Here is a 19,110-nt window from a genome sequence, read left to right on the forward strand (position 1 = left end):
CATTTTCTCTCATGACTTTGCAGATCCTCACATTCCTTTTGCAGCTTGGAGGGACAAATGTTTTAATAAAAGCTGGTAAACTTTCAGGAGACTGGTTACTTGAACTCTAGGAATAAGTCAACTAAATCCAATTCTCATGCCTAAACAGTTAAGTGAAACGCAACTTTTGCTTTGATATTACTGGAATGAACATTAATTAAATCTATAACAAGCAAACTGCTTCACTGGTTTTTCTGTAATGGTGCTGTGTATATAAACACATACAGCCATGACTTCTAATTTATACTCTTTGACGGTTTTTCACAATGTGTCCTTGAAGTAGACAGTCTGAATAACCTTAAAATGTTTGGCCCGTACAGGGATCGAACCCATGACCTTGGTGTTATTAGCACCACGCTCTAACCAGCTGAGCTAACCGGCCCATGTTTTACTATTGGTTACATGTTCTGCTGAGCAGGGTTTCATACACATCATGGTGATCGCTAAGATATGTTCTCCAGTGAGTGAAAATCTCAAAAGGATCTTTGGAGCGTAAACAGACAAAAATGAGAAATCCAACACTGACCATCAGGGAATATAACCCTGGATGCTGTCCCTATGCTAAAGAGGACTGGCCTTCACTATGTTTACTAGAATTGATGTCAGGGATTTTTTTTGTATGAAAGCATTTTCAGCGATTTCTACTATCACGTCTTTGGACTTTCAGCAATCCCATTGCCCTCTGCTCTGGGATCCCATGGTGTGGTCACCTGTCCAGATGTAGGCTGATATGTGGATCTGCTGTAGTTTAGAAGATTGAGACAAGAAGTTTTAAGTCTGCATGGGAAGTTTGCCTGAAAGCGTTGCAACCGAGTAAAGCAAAGAGAGAAGATGGAGGTAAAGTACGAGAGGAACTCTTTATCATCATCTGCCAAACTCATGTGCACTGGATCCTTAAGCAGTCATCAAGAAGGGTTAAATATCTTTAGATTAATGCTTGTGTTTTTAAGGAATTGCTTCAAGCTAACTTCATTTCTCATCCCGCATCCTTGAAGTTTGTCAAAACTTGTAAAAATCATTGGAGCACCCTTACATTTCTCTTCAGGCTTAGAAAAGGAAACATTTTAATGCAACCTGTTATCATTTGGCAAATTGTTCATGTGCAGTGACGCAATCTGCATCCCCTATTTTTGGCTGAAATTGCACTGGATGAGGATGGAAAAGTCAAGAATTTTAGTTCCAGAAAAATTTTCCATTGACATTTTCTCTCATGACTTTGCAGATCCTCACATTCCTTTTGCAGCTTGGAGGGACAAATGTTTTAATAAAAGCTGGTAAACTTTCAGGAGACTGGTTACTTGAACTCTAGGAATAAGTCAACTAAATCCAATTCTCATGCCTAAACAGTTAAATGAAACGCAACTTTTGCTTTTTCTTTGATATTACTGGAATGAACATTAGTTAAATCTATAACAAGCAAACTGCTTCACTGGTTTTTCTGTAATGGTGCTGTGTATATAAACACATACAGCCATGACTTCTAATTTATACTCTTTGACGGTTTTTCACAATGTGTCCACGAAGTAGACAGTCTGAATAACCTTAAAATGTTTGGCCTGTACGGGGATCGAACCCGTGACCTTGGTGTTATTAGCACCACGCTCTAACCAGCTGAGCTAACCGGCCCATGTTTTACTATTGGTTACATGTTCTGCTGAGCAGGGTTTCATAGACATCATGGTGATCGCTAAGATACGTTCTCCAGTGAGTGAAAATCTCAAAAGGATCTTTGGAGCGAAAACAGACAAAAACGAGAAATCCAACACTGACCATCAGGGAATATAATCCTGGATGCAGTCCCTATGCTAAAGAGGACTGGCCTTCTCTATGTTTACTCCAATTGATGTCAGGGATTTTTATTGTGAGAAAGCATTTTCAGCGATTTCTACTATCACGTCTTTGGACTTTCAGAAATCCCATTGCCCTCTGCTCCGGGATCCCATGGTGTGGTCACCTGTCCAGATGTAGGCTGATATGTGGATCTGCTGTAGTTTAGAAGATTGAGACAAGAAGTTTTAAGTCTGCATGGGAAGTTTGCCTGAAAGCGTTGCAACCGAGTAAAGCAAAGAGAGAAGATGGAGGTAAAGTACGAGAGGAACTCTTTATCATCATCTGCCAAACTCATGTGCACTGGATCCTTAAGCAGTCATCAAGAAGGGTTAAATATCTTTAGATTAATGCTTGTGTTTTTAAGGAATTGCTTCAAGCTAACTTCATTTCTCATCCCGCATCCTTGAAGTTTGTTAAAACTTGTAAAAATCATTGGAGCACCCTTACATTTCTCTTCAGGCTTAGAAAAGGAAACATTTTAATGCAACCTGTTATCATTTGGCAAATTGTTCATGTGCAGTGACGCAATCTGCATCCCCTATTTTTGGCTGAAATTGCACTGGATGAGGATGGAAAAGTCAAGAATTTTAGTTCGAGAAAAGATTTCCATTGACATTTTCTCTCATGACTTTGCAGATCCTCACATTCCTTTTGCAGCTTGGAGGGACAAATGTTTTAATAAAAGCTGGTAAACTTTCAGGAGACTGGTTACTTGAACTCTAGGAATAAGTCAACTAAATCCAATTCTCATGCCTAAACAGTTAAGTGAAACGCAACTTTTGCTTTGATATTACTGGAATGAACATTAATTAAATCTATAACAAGCAAACTGCTTCACTGGTTTTTCTGTAATGGTGCTGTGTATATAAACACATACAGCCATGACTTCTAATTTATACTCTTTGACGGTTTTTCACAATGTGTCCTTGAAGTAGACAGTCTGAATAACCTTAAAATGTTTGGCCCGTACAGGGATCGAACCCGTGACCTTGGTGTTATTAGCACCACGCTCTAACCAGCTGAGCTAACCGGCCCATGTTTTACTATTGGTTACATGTTCTGCTGAGCAGGGTTTCATACACATCATGGTGATCGCTAAGATATGTTCTCCAGTGAGTGAAAATCTCAAAAGGATCTTTGGAGCGTAAACAGACAAAAACGAGAAATCCAACACTGACCATCAGGGAATATAACCCTGGATGCTGTCCCTATGCTAAAGAGGACTGGCCTTCACTATGTTTACTAGAATTGATGTCAGGGATTTTTTTTGTATGAAAGCATTTTCAGCGATTTCTACTATCACGTCTTTGGACTTTCAGCAATCCCATTGCCCTCTGCTCTGGGATCCCATGGTGTGGTCACCTGTCCAGATGTAGGCTGATATGTGGATCTGCTGTAGTTTAGAAGATTGAGACAAGAAGTTTTAAGTCTGCATGGGAAGTTTGCCTGAAAGCGTTGCAACCGAGTAAAGCAAAGAGAGAAGATGGAGGTAAAGTACGAGAGGAACTCTTTATCATCATCTGCCAAACTCATGTGCACTGGATCCTTAAGCAGTCATCAAGAAGGGTTAAATATCTTTAGATTAATGCTTGTGTTTTTAAGGAATTGCTTCAAGCTAACTTCATTTCTCATCCCGCATCCTTGAAGTTTGTCAAAACTTGTAAAAATCATTGGAGCACCCTTACATTTCTCTTCAGGCTTAGAAAAGGAAACATTTTAATGCAACCTGTTATCATTTGGCAAATTGTTCATGTGCAGTGACGCAATCTGCATCCCCTATTTTTGGCTGAAATTGCACTGGATGAGGATGGAAAAGTCAAGAATTTTAGTTCCAGAAAAATTTTCCATTGACATTTTCTCTCATGACTTTGCAGATCCTCACATTCCTTTTGCAGCTTGGAGGGACAAATATTTTAATAAAAGCTGGTAAACTTTCAGGAGACTGGTTACTTGAACTCTAGGAATAAGTCAACTAAATCCAATTCTCATGCCTAAACAGTTAAATGAAACGCAACTTTTGCTTTTTCTTTGATATTACTGGAATGAACATTAGTTAAATCTATAACAAGCAAACTGCTTCACTGGTTTTTCTGTAATGGTGCTGTGTATATAAACACATACAGCCATGACTTCTAATTTATACTCTTTGACGGTTTTTCACAATGTGTCCACGAAGTAGACAGTCTGAATAACCTTAAAATTTTTGGCCCGTACGGGGATCGAACCCGCGACATTGGCGTTATTAGCACCACGCTCTAACCAGCTGAGCTAACCGGCCCATGTTTTACTTTTGGTTACATGTTCTGCTGAGCAGGGTTTCATAGACATCATGGTGATCGCTAAGATACGTTCTCCAGTGAGTGAAAATCTCAAAAGGATCTTTGGAGCGAAAACAGACAAAAACGAGAAATCCAACACTGACCATCAGGGAATATAATCCTGGATGCAGTCCCTATGCTAAAGAGGACTGGCCTTCTCTATGTTTACTCCAATTGATGTCAGGGATTTTTATTGTGAGAAAGCATTTTCAGCGATTTCTACTATCACGTCTTTGGACTTTCAGAAATCCCATTGCCCTCTGCTCCGGGATCCCATGGTGTGGTCACCTGTCCAGATGTAGGCTGATATGTGGATCTGCTGTAGTTTAGAAGATTGAGACAAGAAGTTTTAAGTCTGCATGGGAAGTTTGCCTGAAAGCGTTGCAACCGAGTAAAGCAAAGAGAGAAGATGGAGGTAAAGTACGAGAGGAACTCTTTATCATCATCTGCCAAACTCATGTGCACTGGATCCTTAAGCAGTCATCAAGAAGGGTTAAATATCTTTAGATTAATGCTTGTGTTTTTAAGGAATTGCTTCAAGCTAACTTCATTTCTCATCCCGCATCCTTGAAGTTTGTCAAAACTTGTAAAAATCATTGGAGCACCCTTACATTTCTCTTCAGGCTTAGAAAAGGAAACATTTTAATGCAACCTGTTATCATTTGGCAAATTGTTCATGTGCAGTGACGCAATCTGCATCCCCTATTTTTGGCTGAAATTGCACTGGGTGAGGATGGAAAAGTCAAGAATTTTAGTTCGAGAAAAGATTTCCATTGACATTTTCTCTCATGACTTTGCAGATCCTCACATTCCTTTTGCAGCTTGGAGGGACAAATGTTTTAATAAAAGCTGGTAAACTTTCAGGAGACTGGTTACTTGAACTCTAGGAATAAGTCAACTAAATCCAATTCTCATGCCTGAACAGTTAAGTGAAACGCAACTTTTGCTTTGATATTACTGGAATGAACATTAATTAAATCTATAACAAGCAAACTGCTTCACTGGTTTTTCTGTATTGGTGCTGTGTATATAAACACATACAGCCATGACTTCTAATTTATACTCTTTGACGGTTTTTCACAATGTGTCCTTGAAGTAGACAGTCTGAATAACCTTAAAATGTTTGGCTTGTACAGGGATCGAACGCATGTCCTTGGCGTTATTAGCACCACGCTCTAACCAGCTGAGCTAACCGGCCCATGTTTTACTATTGGTTACATGTTCTGCTGAGCAGGGTTTCATACACATCATGGTGATCGCTAAGATATGTTCTCCAGTGAGTGAAAATCTCAAAAGGATCTTTGGAGCGTAAACAGACAAAAACGAGAAATCCAACACTGACCATCAGGGAATATAACCCTGGATGCTGTCCCTATGCTAAAGAGGACTGGCCTTCACTATGTTTACTAGAATTGATGTCAGGGATTTTTTTTGTATGAAAGCGTTTTCAGCGATTTCTACTATCACGTCTTTGGACTTTCAGCAATCCCATTGCCCTCTGCTCTGGGATCCCATGGTGTGGTCACCTGTCCAGATGTAGGCTGATATGTGGATCTGCTGTAGTTTAGAAGATTGAGACAAGAAGTTTTAAGTCTGCATGGGAAGTTTGCCTGAAAGCGTTGCAACCGAGTAAAGCAAAGAGAGAAGATGGAGGTAAAGTACGAGAGGAACTCTTTATCATCATCTGCCAAACTCATGTGCACTGGATCCTTAAGCAGTCATCAAGAAGGGTTAAATATCTTTAGATTAATGCTTGTGTTTTTAAGGAATTGCTTCAAGCTAACTTCATTTCTCATCCCGCATCCTTGAAGTTTGTCAAAACTTGTAAAAATCATTGGAGCACCCTTACATTTCTCTTCAGGCTTAGAAAAGGAAACATTTTAATGCAACCTGTTATCATTTGGCAAATTGTTCATGTGCAGTGACGCAATCTGCATCCCCTATTTTTGGCTGAAATTGCACTGGATGAGGATGGAAAAGTCAAGAATTTTAGTTCCAGAAAAATTTTCCATTGACATTTTCTCTCATGACTTTGCAGATCCTCACATTCCTTTTGCAGCTTGGAGGGACAAATATTTTAATAAAAGCTGGTAAACTTTCAGGAGACTGGTTACTTGAACTCTAGGAATAAGTCAACTAAATCCAATTCTCATGCCTAAACAGTTAAATGAAACGCAACTTTTGCTTTTTCTTTGATATTACTGGAATGAACATTAGTTAAATCTATAACAAGCAAACTGCTTCACTGGTTTTTCTGTAATGGTGCTGTGTATATAAACACATACAGCCATGACTTCTAATTTATACTCTTTGACGGTTTTTCACAATGTGTCCACGAAGTAGACAGTCTGAATAACCTTAAAATTTTTGGCCCGTACGGGGATCGAACCCGCGACATTGGCGTTATTAGCACCACGCTCTAACCAGCTGAGCTAACCGGCCCATGTTTTACTTTTGGTTACATGTTCTGCTGAGCAGGGTTTCATAGACATCATGGTGATCGCTAAGATACGTTCTCCAGTGAGTGAAAATCTCAAAAGGATCTTTGGAGCGAAAACAGACAAAAACGAGAAATCCAACACTGACCATCAGGGAATATAATCCTGGATGCAGTCCCTATGCTAAAGAGGACTGGCCTTCTCTATGTTTACTCCAATTGATGTCAGGGATTTTTATTGTGAGAAAGCATTTTCAGCGATTTCTACTATCACGTCTTTGGACTTTCAGAAATCCCATTGCCCTCTGCTCCGGGATCCCATGGTGTGGTCACCTGTCCAGATGTAGGCTGATATGTGGATCTGCTGTAGTTTAGAAGATTGAGACAAGAAGTTTTAAGTCTGCATGGGAAGTTTGCCTGAAAGCGTTGCAACCGAGTAAAGCAAAGAGAGAAGATGGAGGTAAAGTACGAGAGGAACTCTTTATCATCATCTGCCAAACTCATGTGCACTGGATCCTTAAGCAGTCATCAAGAAGGGTTAAATATCTTTAGATTAATGCTTGTGTTTTTAAGGAATTGCTTCAAGCTAACTTCATTTCTCATCCCGCATCCTTGAAGTTTGTCAAAACTTGTAAAAATCATTGGAGCACCCTTACATTTCTCTTCAGGCTTAGAAAAGGAAACATTTTAATGCAACCTGTTATCATTTGGCAAATTGTTCATGTGCAGTGACGCAATCTGCATCCCCTATTTTTGGCTGAAATTGCACTGGGTGAGGATGGAAAAGTCAAGAATTTTAGTTCGAGAAAAGATTTCCATTGACATTTTCTCTCATGACTTTGCAGATCCTCACATTCCTTTTGCAGCTTGGAGGGACAAATGTTTTAATAAAAGCTGGTAAACTTTCAGGAGACTGGTTACTTGAACTCTAGGAATAAGTCAACTAAATCCAATTCTCATGCCTGAACAGTTAAGTGAAACGCAACTTTTGCTTTGATATTACTGGAATGAACATTAATTAAATCTATAACAAGCAAACTGCTTCACTGGTTTTTCTGTAATGGTGCTGTGTATATAAACACATACAGCCATGACTTCTAATTTATACTCTTTGACGGTTTTTCACAATGTGTCCTTGAAGTAGACAGTCTGAATAACCTTAAAATGTTTGGCTTGTACAGGGATCGAACGCGTGTCCTTGGCGTTATTAGCACCACGCTCTAACCAGCTGAGCTAACCGGCCCATGTTTTACTATTGGTTACATGTTCTGCTGAGCAGGGTTTCATACACATCATGGTGATCGCTAAGATATGTTCTCCAGTGAGTGAAAATCTCAAAAGGATCTTTGGAGCGTAAACAGACAAAAACGAGAAATCCAACACTGACCATCAGGGAATATAACCCTGGATGCTGTCCCTATGCTAAAGAGGACTGGCCTTCACTATGTTTACTAGAATTGATGTCAGGGATTTTTTTTGTATGAAAGCGTTTTCAGCGATTTCTACTATCACGTCTTTGGACTTTCAGCAATCCCATTGCCCTCTGCTCTGGGATCCCATGGTGTGGTCACCTGTCCAGATGTAGGCTGATATGTGGATCTGCTGTAGTTTAGAAGATTGAGACAAGAAGTTTTAAGTCTGCATGGGAAGTTTGCCTGAAAGCGTTGCAACCGAGTAAAGCAAAGAGAGAAGATGGAGGTAAAGTACGAGAGGAACTCTTTATCATCATCTGCCAAACTCATGTGCACTGGATCCTTAAGCAGTCATCAAGAAGGGTTAAATATCTTTAGATTAATGCTTGTGTTTTTAAGGAATTGCTTCAAGCTAACTTCATTTCTCATCCCGCATCCTTGAAGTTTGTCAAAACTTGTAAAAATCATTGGAGCACCCTTACATTTCTCTTCAGGCTTAGAAAAGGAAACATTTTAATGCAACCTGTTATCATTTGGCAAATTGTTCATGTGCAGTGACGCAATCTGCATCCCCTATTTTTGGCTGAAATTGCACTGGATGAGGATGGAAAAGTCAAGAATTTTAGTTCCAGAAAAATTTTCCATTGACATTTTCTCTCATGACTTTGCAGATCCTCACATTCCTTTTGCAGCTTGGAGGGACAAATATTTTAATAAAAGCTGGTAAACTTTCAGGAGACTGGTTACTTGAACTCTAGGAATAAGTCAACTAAATCCAATTCTCATGCCTAAACAGTTAAATGAAACGCAACTTTTGCTTTTTCTTTGATATTACTGGAATGAACATTAGTTAAATCTATAACAAGCAAACTGCTTCACTGGTTTTTCTGTAATGGTGCTGTGTATATAAACACATACAGCCATGACTTCTAATTTATACTCTTTGACGGTTTTTCACAATGTGTCCACGAAGTAGACAGTCTGAATAACCTTAAAATTTTTGGCCCGTATGGGGATCGAACCCGCAACATTGGCGTTATTAGCACCACGCTCTAACCAGCTGAGCTAACCGGCCCATGTTTTACTTTTGGTTACATGTTCTGCTGAGCAGGGTTTCATAGACATCATGGTGATCGCTAAGATACGTTCTCCAGTGAGTGAAAATCTCAAAAGGATCTTTGGAGCGAAAACAGACAAAAACGAGAAATCCAACACTGACCATCAGGGAATATAATCCTGGATGCAGTCCCTATGCTAAAGAGGACTGGCCTTCTCTATGTTTACTCCAATTGATGTCAGGGATTTTTATTGTGAGAAAGCATTTTCAGCGATTTCTACTATCACGTCTTTGGACTTTCAGAAATCCCATTGCCCTCTGCTCCAGGATCCCATGGTGTGGTCACCTGTCCAGATGTAGGCTGATATGTGGATCTGCTGTAGTTTAGAAGATTGAGACAAGAAGTTTTAAGTCTGCATGGGAAGTTTGCCTGAAAGCGTTGCAACCGAGTAAAGCAAAGAGAGAAGATGGAGGTAAAGTACGAGAGGAACTCTTTATCATCATCTGCCAAACTCATGTGCACTGGATCCTTAAGCAGTCATCAAGAAGGGTTAAATATCTTTAGATTAATGCTTGTGTTTTTAAGGAATTGCTTCAAGCTAACTTCATTTCTCATCCCGCATCCTTGAAGTTTGTCAAAACTTGTAAAAATCATTGGAGCACCCTTACATTTCTCTTCAGGCTTAGAAAAGGAAACATTTTAATGCAACCTGTTATCATTTGGCAAATTGTTCATGTGCAGTGACGCAATCTGCATCCCCTATTTTTGGCTGAAATTGCACTGGATGAGGATGGAAAAGTCAAGAATTTTAGTTCGAGAAAAGATTTCCATTGACATTTTCTCTCATGACTTTGCAGATCCTCACATTCCTTTTGCAGCTTGGAGGGACAAATGTTTTAATAAAAGCTGGTAAACTTTCAGGAGACTGGTTACTTGAACTCTAGGAATAAGTCAACTAAATCCAATTCTCATGCCTAAACAGTTAAGTGAAACGCAACTTTTGCTTTGATATTACTGGAATGAACATTAATTAAATCTATAACAAGCAAACTGCTTCACTGGTTTTTCTGTAATGGTGCTGTGTATATAAACACATACAGCCATGACTTCTAATTTATACTCTTTGACGGTTTTTCACAATGTGTCCTTGAAGTAGACAGTCTGAATAACCTTAAAATGTTTGGCCCGTACAGGGATCGAACCCGTGACCTTGGCGTTATTAGCACCACGCTCTAACCAGCTGAGCTAACCGGCCCATGTTTTACTATTGGTTACAAGTTCTGCTGAGCAGGGTTTCATACACATCATGGTGATCGCTAAGATATGTTCTCCAGTGAGTGAAAATCTCAAAAGGATCTTTGGAGCGTAAACAGACAAAAACGAGAAATCCAACACTGACCATCAGGGAATATAACCCTGGATGCTGTCCCTATGCTAAAGAGGACTGGCCTTCACTATGTTTACTAGAATTGATGTCAGGGATTTTTTTTGTATGAAAGCGTTTTCAGCGATTTCTACTATCATGTCTTTGGACTTTCAGCAATCCCATTGCCCTCTGCTCTGGGATCCCATGGTGTGGTCACCTGTCCAGATGTAGGCTGATATGTGGATCTGCTGTAGTTTAGAAGATTGAGACAAGAAGTTTTAAGTCTGCATGGGAAGTTTGCCTGAAAGCGTTGCAACCGAGTAAAGCAAAGAGAGAAGATGGAGGTAAAGTACGAGAGGAACTCTTTATCATCATCTGCCAAACTCATGTGCACTGGATCCTTAAGCAGTCATCAAGAAGGGTTAAATATCTTTAGATTAATGCTTGTGTTTTTAAGGAATTGCTTCAAGCTAACTTCATTTCTCATCCCGCATCCTTGAAGTTTGTCAAAACTTGTGAAAATCATTGGAGCACCCTTACATTTCTCTTCAGGCTTAGAAAAGGAAACATTTTAATGCAACCTGTTATCATTTGGCAAATTGTTCATGTGCAGTGACGCAATCTGCATCCCCTATTTTTGGCTGAAATTGCACTGGATGAGGATGGAAAAGTCAAGAATTTTAGTTCGAGAAAAGATTTCCATTGACATTCTCTCTCATGACTTTGCAGATCCTCACATTCCTTTTGCAGCTTGGAGGGACAAATGTTTAAATAAAAGCTGGTAAACTTTCAGGAGACTGGTTACTTGAACTCTAGGAATAAGTCAACTAAATCCAATTCTCATGCCTAAACAGTTAAATGAAACGCAACTTTTGCTTTTTCTTTGATATTACTGGAATGAACATTAGTTAAATCTATAACAAGCAAACTGCTTCACTGGTTTTTCTGTAATGGTGCTGTGTATATAAACACATACAGCCATGACTTCTAATTTATACTCTTTGACGGTTTTTCACAATGTGTCCTTGAAGTAGACAGCGTTGCAACCGAGTAAAGCAAAGAGAGAAGATGGAGGTAAAGTACGAGAGGAACTCTTTATCATCATCTGCCAAACTCATGTGCAATGGATCCTTAAGCAGTGATCAAGAAGGGTTAAATATCTTTAGATTAATGCTTGTGTTTTTAAGGAATTGCTTCAAGCTAACTTCATTTCTCATCCCGCATCCTTGAAGTTTGTCAAAACTTGTAAAAATCATTGGAGCACCCTTACATTTCTCTTCAGGCTTAGAAAAGGAAACATTTTAATGCAACCTGTTATCATTTGGCAAATTGTTCATGTGCAGTGACGCAATCTGCATCCCCTATTTTTGGCTGAAATTGCACTGGATGAGGATGGAAAAGTCAAGAATTTTAGTTCGAGAAAAGATTTCCATTGACATTTTCTCTCATGACTTTGCAGATCCTAACATTCCTTTTGCAGCTTGAAGGGACAAATGTTTTAATAAAAGCTGGTAAACTTTCAGGATACTGGCTACTTGAACTCTAGGAATAAGTCAACTAAATCCAATTCTCATGCCTAAACAGTTAAGTGAAACGCAACTTTTGCTTTTTCTTTGATATTACTGGAATGAACATTAGTTAAATCTATAACAAGCAAACTGCTTCACTGGTTTTTCTGTAATGGTGCTGTGTATATAAACACATACAGCCATGACTTCTAATTTATACTCTTTGACGGTTTTTCACAATGTGTCCTTGAAGTAGACAGTCTGAATAACCTTAAAATGTTTGGCCCGTACGGGGATCGAACCCATGACCTTGGCGTTATTAGCACCACGCTCTATGTTTACTCCAATTGATGTCAGGGATTTTTATTGTGAGAATGCATTTTCAGCGATTTCTACTATCACGTCTTTGGACTTTCAGAAATCCCATTGCCCTCTGCTCCGGGATCCCGTAGGCTGATATGTGGATCTGCTGTAGTTTAGAAGATTGAGACAAGAAGTTTTAAGTCTGCATGGGAAGTTTGCCTGAAAGCGTTGCAACCGAGTAAAGCAAAGAGAGAAGATGGAGGTAAAGTACGAGAGGAACTCTTTATCATCATCTGCCAAACTCATGTGCAATGGATCCTTAAGCAGTCATCAAGAAGGGTTAAATATCTTTAGATTAATGCTTGTGTTTTTAAGGAATTGCTTCAAGCTAACTTCATTTCTCATCCCGCATCCTTGAAGTTTGTCAAAACTTGTAAAAATCATTGGAGCACCCTTACATTTCTCTTCAGGCTTAGAAAAGGAAACATTTTAATGCAACCTGTTATCATTTGGCAAATTGTTCATGTGCAGTGACGCAATCTGCATCCCCTATTTTTGGCTGAAATTGCACTGGATGAGGATGGAAAAGTCAAGAATTTTAGTTCGAGAAAAGATTTCCATTGACATTTTCTCTCATGACTTTGCAGATCCTCACATTCCTTTTGCAGCTTGGAGGGACAAATGTTTTAATAAAAGCTGGTAAACTTTCAGGAGACTGGTTACTTGAACTCTAGGAATAAGTCAACTAAATCCAATTCTCATGCCTAAACAGTTAAGTGAAACGCAACTTTTGCTTTGATATTACTGGAATGAACATTAATTAAATCTATAACAAGCAAACTGCTTCACTGGTTTTTCTGTAATGGTGCTGTGTATATAAACACATACAGCCATGACTTCTAATTTATACTCTTTGACGGTTTTTCACAATGTGTCCTTGAAGTAGACAGTCTGAATAACCTTAAAATGTTTGGCCCGTACAGGGATCGAACCCGTGACCTTGGCGTTATTAGCACCACGCTCTAACCAGCTGAGCTAACCGGCCCATGTTTTTTACTATTGGTTACATGTTCTGCTGAGCAGGGTTTCATACACATCATGGTGATCGCTAAGATATGTTCTCCAGTGAGTGAAAATCTCAAAAGGATCTTTGGAGCGTAAACAGACAAAAATGAGAAATCCAACACTTACCATCAGGGAATATAACCCTGGATGCTGTCCCTATGCTAAAGAGGACTGGCCTTCACTATGTTTACTAGAATTGATGTCAGGGATTTTTTTTGTATGAAAGCATTTTCAGCGATTTCTACTATCACGTCTTTGGACTTTCAGCAATCCCATTGCCCTCTGCTCTGGGATCCCATGGTGTGGTCACCTGTCCAGATGTAGGCTGATATGTGGATCTGCTGTAGTTTAGAAAATTGAGACAAGAAGTTTTAAGTCTGCATGGGAAGTTTGCCTGAAAGCGTTGCAACCGAGTAAAGCAAAGAGAGAAGATGGAGGTAAAGTACGAGAGGAACTCTTTATCATCATCTGCCAAACTCATGTGCACTGGATCCTTAAGCAGTGATCAAGAAGGGTTAAATATCTTTAGATTAATGCTTGTGTTTTTAAGGAATTGCTTCAAGCTAACTTCATTTTTCATCCCGCATCCTTGAAGTTTGTCAAAACTTGTAAAAATCATTGGAGCACCCTTACATTTCTCTTCAGGCTTAGAAAAGGAAACATTTTAATGCAACCTGTTATCATTTGGCAAATTGTTCATGTGCAGTGACGCAATCTGCACATCCCCTATTTTTGACTGAAATTGCACTGGATGAGGATGGAAAAGTCAAGAATTTTAGTTCGAGAAAAGATTTCCATTGACATTTTCTCTCATGACTTTGCAGATCCTCACATTCCTTTTGCAGCTTGGAGGGACAAATGTTTTAATAAAAGCTGGTAAACTTTCAGGAGACTGGTTACTTGAACTCTAGGAATAAGTCAACTAAATCCAATTCTCATGCCTAAACAGTTAAGTGAAACGCAACTTTTGCTTTGATATTACTGGAATGAACATTAATTAAATCTATAACAAGCAAACTGCTTCACTGGTTTTTCTGTAATGGTGCTGTGTATATAAACACATACAGCCATGACTTCTAATTTATACTCTTTGACGGTTTTTCACAATGTGTCCACAAAGTAGACAGTCTGAATAACCTTAAAATTTTTGGCCCGTACGGGGATCAAACCCGTGACCTTGGTGTTATTAGCACCACGCTCTAACCAGCTGAGCTATCCGGCCCATGTTTTACTATTGGTTACATGTTCTGCTGAGCAGGGTTTCATACACATCATGGTGATCGCTAAGATATGTTCTCCAGTGAGTGAAAATCTCAAAAGGATCTTTGGAGCGTAAACAGACAAAAACGAGAAATCCAACACTGACCATCAGGGAATATAACCCTGGATGCTGTCCCTATGCTAAAGAGGACTGGCCTTCACTATGTTTACTAGAATTGATGTCAGGGATTTTTTTTGTATGAAAGCATTTTCAGCGATTTCTACTATCACGTCTTTGGACTTTCAGCAATCCCATTGCCCTCTGCTCTGGGATCCCATGGTGTGGTCACCTGTCCAGATGTAGGCTGATATGTGGATCTGCTGTAGTTTAGAAGATTGAGACAAGAAGTTTTAAGTCTGCATGGGAAGTTTGCCTGAAAGCGTTGCAACCGAGTAAAGCAAAGAGAGAAGATGGAGGTAAAGTACGAGAGGAACTCTTTATCATCATCTGCCAAACTCATGTGCAATGGATCCTTAAGCAGTGATCAAGAAGGGTTAAATATCTTTAGATTAATGCTTGTGTTTTTAAGGAATTGCTTCAAGCTAACTTCATTTCTCATCCCGCATCCTTGAAGTTTGTCAAAACTTGTAAAAATCATTGGAGCACCCTTACATTTCTCTTCAGGCTTAGAAAAGGAAACATTTTAATGCAACCTGTTATCATTTGGCAAATTGTTCATGTGCAGTGACGCAATCTGCATCCCCTATTTTTGGCTGAAATTGCACTGGATGAGGATGGAAAAGTCAAGAATTTTAGTTCGAGAAAAGATTTCCATTGACATTTTCTCTCATGACTTTGCAGATCCTAACATTCCTTTTGCAGCTTGAAGGGACAAATGTTTTAATAAAAGCTGGTAAACTTTCAGGATACTGGCTACTTGAACTCTAGGAATAAGTCAACTAAATCCAATTCTCATGCCTAAACAGTTAAGTGAAACGCAACTTTTGCTTTTTCTTTGATATTACTGGAATGAACATTAGTTAAATCTATAACAAGCAAACTGCTTCACTGGTTTTTCTGTAATGGTGCTGTGTATATAAACACATACAGCCATGACTTCTAATTTATACTCTTTGACGGTTTTTTCACAATGTGTCCACGAAGTAGACAGTCTGAATAACCTTAAAATTTTTGGCCCGTACGGGGATCGAACCTGTGACCTTGGCGTTATTAGCACCACGCTCTAACCAGCTGAGCTATCCGGCCCATGTTTTACTATTGGTTACATGTTCTGCTGAGCAGGGTTTCATACACATCATGGTGATCGCTAAGATATGTTCTCCAGTGAGTGAAAATCTCAAAAGGATCTTTGGAGCGTAAACAGACAAAAACGAGAAATCCAACACTGACCATCAGGGAATATAACCCTGGATGCTGTCCCTATGCTAAAGAGGACTGGCCTTCACTATGTTTACTAGAATTGATGTCAGGGATTTTTTTTGTATGAAAGCATTTTCAGCGATTTCTACTATCACGTCTTTGGACTTTCAGCAATCCCATTGCCCTCTGCTCTGGGATCCCATGGTGTGGTCACCTGTCCAGATGTAGGCTGATATGTGGATCTGCTGTAGTTTAGAAGATTGAGACAAGAAGTTTTAAGTCTGCATGGGAAGTTTGCCTGAAAGCGTTGCAACCGAGTAAAGCAAAGAGAGAAGATGGAGGTAAAGTACGAGAGGAACTCTTTATCATCATCTGCCAAACTCATGTGCAATGGATCCTTAAGCAGTGATCAAGAAGGGTTAAATATCTTTAGATTAATGCTTGTGTTTTTAAGGAATTGCTTCAAGCTAACTTCATTTCTCATCCCGCATCCTTGAAGTTTGTCAAAACTTGTAAAAATCATTGGAGCACCCTTACATTTCTCTTCAGGCTTAGAAAAGGAAACATTTTAATGCAACCTGTTATCATTTGGCAAATTGTTCATGTGCAGTGACGCAATCTGCATCCCCTATTTTTGGCTGAAATTGCACTGGATGAGGATGGAAAAGTCAAGAATTTTAGTTCGAGAAAAGATTTCCATTGACATTTTCTCTCATGACTTTGCAGATCCTAACATTCCTTTTGCAGCTTGAAGGGACAAATGTTTTAATAAAAGCTGGTAAACTTTCAGGATACTGGCTACTTGAACTCTAGGAATAAGTCAACTAAATCCAATTCTCATGCCTAAACAGTTAAGTGAAACGCAACTTTTGCTTTTTCTTTGATATTACTGGAATGAACATTAGTTAAATCTATAACAAGCAAACTGCTTCACTGGTTTTTCTGTAATGGTGCTGTGTATATAAACACATACAGCCATGACTTCTAATTTATACTCTTTGACGGTTTTTCACAATGTGTCCTTGAAGTAGACAGTCTGAATAACCTTAAAATGTTTGGCCCGTACGGGGATCGAACCCGTGACCTTGGCATTATTAGCACCATGCTCTAACCAGCTGAGCTAACCAGCCCATGTTTTACTATTGGTTACATGTTCTGCTGAGCAGGGTTTCATAGACATCATGGTGATCGCTAAGATACGTTCTCCAGTGAGTGAAAATCTCAAAAAGATCTTTGGAGCGTAAACAGACAAAAACGAGAAATCCAACACTGACCATCAGGGAATATAACCCTGGATGCAGTCCCTATGCTAAAGAGGACTGGCCTTCACTATGTTTACTCCAATTGATGTCAGGGATTTTTTTTGTATGAAAGCTTTTTCAGCAATTTCTACTATCACGTCTTTGGACTTTCAGCAATCCCATTGCCCTCTGCTCTGGGATCCCATGGTGTGGTCACCTGTCCAGATGTAGGCTGATATGTGGATCTGCTGTAGTTTAGAAGATTGAGACAAGAAGTTTTAAGTCTGCATGGGAAGTTTGCCTGAAAGCGTTGCAACCGAGTAAAGCAAAGAGAGAAGATGGAGGTAAAGTACGAGAGGAACTCTTTATCATCATCTGCCAAACTCATGTGCACTGGATCCTTAAGCAGTCATCAAGAAGGGTTAAATATCTTTAGATTAATGCTTGTGTTTTTAAGGAATTGCTTCAAGCTAACTTAATTTCTCATCCCGCATCCTTGAAGTTTGTCAAAACTTGTAAAAATCATTGGAGCACCCTTACATTTCTCTTCAGGCTTAGAAAAGGAAACATTTTAATGCAACCTGTTATCATTTGGCAAATTGTTCATGTGCAGTGACGCAATCTGCATCCCCTATTTTTGGCTGAAATTGCACTGGATGAGGATGGAAAAGTCAAGAATTTTAGTTCGAGAAAAGATTTCCATTGACATTTTCTCTCATGACTTTGCAGATCCTCACATTCCTTTTGCAGCTTGAAGGGACAAATGTTTTAATAAAAGCTGGTAAACTTTCAGGAGACTGGTTACTTGAACTCTAGGAATAAGTCAACTAAATCCAATTCTCATGCCTAAACAGTTAAGTGAAACGCAACTTTTGCTTTTTCTTTGATATTACTGGAATGAACATTAGTTAAATCTATAACAAGCAAACTGCTTCACTGGTTTTTCTGTAATGGTGCTGTGTATATAAACACATACAGCCATGACTTCTAATTTATACTCTTTGACGGTTTTTCACAATGTGTCCACGAAGTAGACAGTCTGAATAACCTTAAAATGTTTGGCCCGTACGGGGATCGAACCCGTGACCTTGGCGTTATTAGCACCACGCTCTAACCAGCTGAGCTAACCGGCCCATGTTTTACTATTGGTTACATGTTCTGCTGAGCAGGGTTTCATACACATCATGGTGATCGCTAAGATATGTTCTCCAGTGAGTGAAAATCTCAAAAAGATCTTTGGAGCGTAAACAGACAAAAACCAGAAATCCAACACTGACCATCAGGGAATATAATCCTGGATGCAGTCCCTATGCTAAAGAGGACTGGCCTTCTCTATGTTTACTCCAATTGATGTCAGGGATTTTTATTGTGAGAAAGCATTTTCAGCGATTTCTACTATCACGTCTTTGGACTTTCAGAAATCCCATTGCCCTCTGCTCCGGGATCCCATGGTGTGGTCACCTGTCCAGATGTAGGCTGATATGTGGATCTGCTGTAGTTTAGAAGATTGAGACAAGAAGTTTTAAGTCTGCATGGGAAGTTTGCCTGAAAGCGTTGCAAACGAGTAAAGCAAAGAGAGAAGATGGAGGTAAAGTACGAGAGGAACTCTTTATCATCATCTGCCAAACTCATGTGCACTGGATCCTTAAGCAGTCATCAAGAAGGGTTAAATATCTTTAGATTAATGCTTGTGTTTTTAAGGAATTGCTTCAAGCTAACTTCATTTCTCATCCCGCATCCTTGAAGTTTGTCAAAACTTGTAAAAATCATTGGAGCACCCTTACATTTCTCTTCAGGCTTAGAAAAGGAAACATTTTAATGCAACCTGTTATCATTTGGCAAATTGTTCATGTGCAGTGACGCAATCTGCATCCCCTATTTTTGGCTGAAATTGCACTGGATGAGGATGGAAAAGTCAATAATTTTAGTTCGAGAAAAGATTTCCATTGACA

General features: G+C 39.3%; 8 non-coding genes across 8 annotated transcripts; all 8 read right to left on the minus strand.

Moving 5' to 3' along the window:
* Window positions 1-1,591: 1,591 nt before the first annotated feature.
* TRNAI-AAU (transfer RNA isoleucine (anticodon AAU)) lies at window positions 1,592-1,665 on the minus strand. The gene has a single exon. It is a non-coding gene; the product is annotated as a tRNA-Ile (tRNA).
* A 1,164-nt stretch (window positions 1,666-2,829) lies between these two features.
* On the minus strand, window positions 2,830-2,903 carry TRNAI-AAU (transfer RNA isoleucine (anticodon AAU)). Its single transcript has one exon. It is a non-coding gene; the product is annotated as a tRNA-Ile (tRNA).
* A 1,170-nt stretch (window positions 2,904-4,073) lies between these two features.
* TRNAI-AAU (transfer RNA isoleucine (anticodon AAU)) lies at window positions 4,074-4,147 on the minus strand. Its single transcript has one exon. It is a non-coding gene; the product is annotated as a tRNA-Ile (tRNA).
* Window positions 4,148-6,555: 2,408 nt separating this feature from the next.
* Window positions 6,556-6,629, minus strand: TRNAI-AAU (transfer RNA isoleucine (anticodon AAU)). Its single transcript has one exon. It is a non-coding gene; the product is annotated as a tRNA-Ile (tRNA).
* A 3,646-nt stretch (window positions 6,630-10,275) lies between these two features.
* TRNAI-AAU (transfer RNA isoleucine (anticodon AAU)) lies at window positions 10,276-10,349 on the minus strand. Its single transcript has one exon. It is a non-coding gene; the product is annotated as a tRNA-Ile (tRNA).
* Window positions 10,350-13,242: 2,893 nt separating this feature from the next.
* On the minus strand, window positions 13,243-13,316 carry TRNAI-AAU (transfer RNA isoleucine (anticodon AAU)). The gene has a single exon. It is a non-coding gene; the product is annotated as a tRNA-Ile (tRNA).
* Window positions 13,317-16,973: 3,657 nt separating this feature from the next.
* Window positions 16,974-17,047, minus strand: TRNAI-AAU (transfer RNA isoleucine (anticodon AAU)). The gene has a single exon. It is a non-coding gene; the product is annotated as a tRNA-Ile (tRNA).
* A 1,170-nt stretch (window positions 17,048-18,217) lies between these two features.
* Window positions 18,218-18,291, minus strand: TRNAI-AAU (transfer RNA isoleucine (anticodon AAU)). Its single transcript has one exon. It is a non-coding gene; the product is annotated as a tRNA-Ile (tRNA).
* Between the last annotated feature and the right edge of the window lie 819 nt (window positions 18,292-19,110).

This window comes from Mixophyes fleayi, chromosome 2 (assembly GCF_038048845.1).
Source record: "Mixophyes fleayi isolate aMixFle1 chromosome 2, aMixFle1.hap1, whole genome shotgun sequence".
In the NCBI taxonomy this organism is placed as follows: Eukaryota; Metazoa; Chordata; class Amphibia; order Anura; family Limnodynastidae; genus Mixophyes; species Mixophyes fleayi.